This window comes from Microtus ochrogaster, assembly GCF_000317375.1.
Source record: "Microtus ochrogaster isolate Prairie Vole_2 chromosome 14 unlocalized genomic scaffold, MicOch1.0 chr14_random_1, whole genome shotgun sequence".
Taxonomy (NCBI): Eukaryota; Metazoa; Chordata; class Mammalia; order Rodentia; family Cricetidae; genus Microtus; species Microtus ochrogaster.
In genome coordinates, this window is record NW_004949096.1 from 9511738 (window position 1) to 9514274 (window position 2537).

General features: G+C 50.8%; 1 pseudogene; it reads left to right on the top strand.

Moving 5' to 3' along the window:
• The first annotated feature begins 378 nt into the window (after positions 1–378).
• Positions 379–736, top strand: LOC101983367 (annotated as a pseudogene).
• Positions 737–2537: the final 1801 nt, after the last annotated feature.

The following is a 2537-nucleotide window of genomic DNA, read 5'->3' on the forward strand; positions in this document are numbered from 1 at the left end:
CATGCTGTTACTTTTCAGAGGTTTTCTGCGTCTGGACCTGGCTTTACTAAGTACCTGGAGCATTTTCTGACTGCGAGAAGCAAGTCTTAAACTGCTATGTCAGCTGCTGTTCAGCTCAGTGCTTGGTGCTGGTTTGTGGTTCTGGGGGCTGGCTACTGCAAGCAGCAGTCTGGAGCCACGCCTTTATGTGCTGTCTGCCTTACCCGAGAGAATATGGTCATCAGGGAAACCGTGTTTGACTCTGTGTTCCCAACCTTATTTGTTTTTTTAAAAAAGCTTTCTCGGGGTGCGGTTGGTGCTGTCGTGGCGGTGTGCAGGCGTGCTGTGGCAGTGTGCTCGCGCTGGGATGAGTGCGCGCTGCTGGGCTGTGCAGCGGTCATGGCCAGCACAGTGGTAGCAGTTGGACTGACTATTGCCGCTGCAGGATTTGCAGGCCGTTATGCTTTACAAGCCATGAAGCATGTGGCGCCTCAAGTAAAACAAGTTTTTCAAAGCCTACCAAAATCTGCCTTCAGTGGTGGGTACTATAAAGGTGGGTTTGAACCCAAAATGACAAAACGGGAGGCAGCATTAATACTAGGTGTAAGCCTTACTGCCAATAAAGGAAAGACCAGGGATGCTCACCGAAGGATTATGCTCTTAAACCACCCAGACAAGGGAGGATCTCCTTATATAGCAGCAAAAATCAATGAAGCTAAAGACTTACTAGAAGGTCAAGCTAAAAAATAAATGTGATGAATTTAAAAAAAAAAGCTTTCTCAGACCTTAAGTGAATATATGTGGCCAGATGTTGGGTACCATATGTAGCAGGTATTTTTTTTTTTTTTGCCTCTAGCTCACAAATAGTGATATGAAGACATTATTAGTTATGAAAGCTTGGCCTTAGCTCAGGCTCGTTCCTAACTAGTTCTTATAATTTGAATTAACCTGTACTTTAAAATCTATGGCTCAGTTACTTTTACTCATACAGCTCATCTTGCTTTCTCCATGTCTGGCTGATGACTCCCCAGATAAGAACCCCGGAAATATTGTCTAACTTCTTTCTGCTAAGCTATTGGCCATTTTTCTCCTTATTAAGACAATCACAGTGACATCCTCACACAGCGTATAGGAATATTCTGCAAGAAGGGCCAGCTCTTCAGCTCTCCTGCCCTCAAGGCTGGGTCTCCTGCCTGCTGCAGGTTGCAAGGGGTGAAGAGTGGAAGATCATCTTTCTCCCACCCATGGTACCATATGGCAGATGAGGGGGAAGGGCGAGCTCTCCTGCTCTTACAGCCGCAGGGACAGCTCACCTGCATCCCCATCAGCAGGGTCAGCTCTACTGTACTGCCTGAGCGAGGTGCAGGGCCTGCTCTCCAGAATCCTGTGGCAGGTGAGGGGCAGGATCAGCTCTCCCAGTCTTGCAATGCACCCCTGACACTGGGGTGAGCTCTTGTGCTCTACCCAGGAGGGGTGCAGGGCTCACTGTCCTGACCGCTGTAGTTGCTGAGGTACAGGGCCGGTTATCCCTAGTGCTGCGGCCAGTGAGGGGTGAGGACAACTCTGCACAGCCCCATCCTCACCGTTTCTGTGGTAACAGCAGACATGCACATCAACATAGACCATGCCTGTTGGAGGACCATGGACCCAGATAATGGCCCTTGGCAGCAGCCTAGGCCCAGATGTCACCATGACCCTGGTTAGTGGTGCAGGTCTCTCAGATTGGCATGGACCCAGTGGTAATGTGGCTCTTGAACACCAGCATGGCCCCAGGTGGCGGCTCAGAGCCCAGGAATCCACATGGTTCTAAATGGTGACAGGAGCCCCAGGCATCAACACAGACTCTGGCTGCAGCAGGGCCACAGATCCAGATATGGCACTGGCTACAGCTCAGGCCTGTAAGATGCCATGACCCTGGGTACAGTTTGGGCCTGTAAGATGTCATGGCTCTGGGTGCAGCTCAGACCTGTAAGATGCCATGGCCTCAGATAGCAGCACAAGTCACCCAGGTCTGCAGGACTCCAGCAGTAGCATGTCCCTCACACACCAACATGATCCTAGGCAGTGGCCCAGCTTCTGGGCATCTGTGTGGCCTTTGGTGGCAACACAGGCCATGGATCTCAACACAGACCCAGGGTGTGGAAGGACCATGGACCCAGACATAATTCTTGGCAGCAGCCTAGGTCCAGATGCCATCATGACCCTAACTGGCATTTCAGGTCATCAAGATCATCATGGCTCCAGTGGCAGTATGGTCCTCAAAAGCCAACATGTACCCAGGTGACATTCTAGACCCAGACATTGACTTGAACTTTGATGCTAACAGGACACATGGATATCAACACAGATCCTGGCTGCCCTAAACCATGGACCCAGACATGGTCCTTGGCAGTAGCCGAGACCTGAATATCACCTGACCCTGGTGGCAAGCAGGCCACCCATGTCAGCCTGTTCCTCATTGTGCTCGCCTCTTCAAATCTGCCTCTCTCTCCAGCACATGAACCATTCTCTCTCTCTCTCTCTCTCTCTCTCTCTCTCTCTCTCTCTCTCTCTCTCTC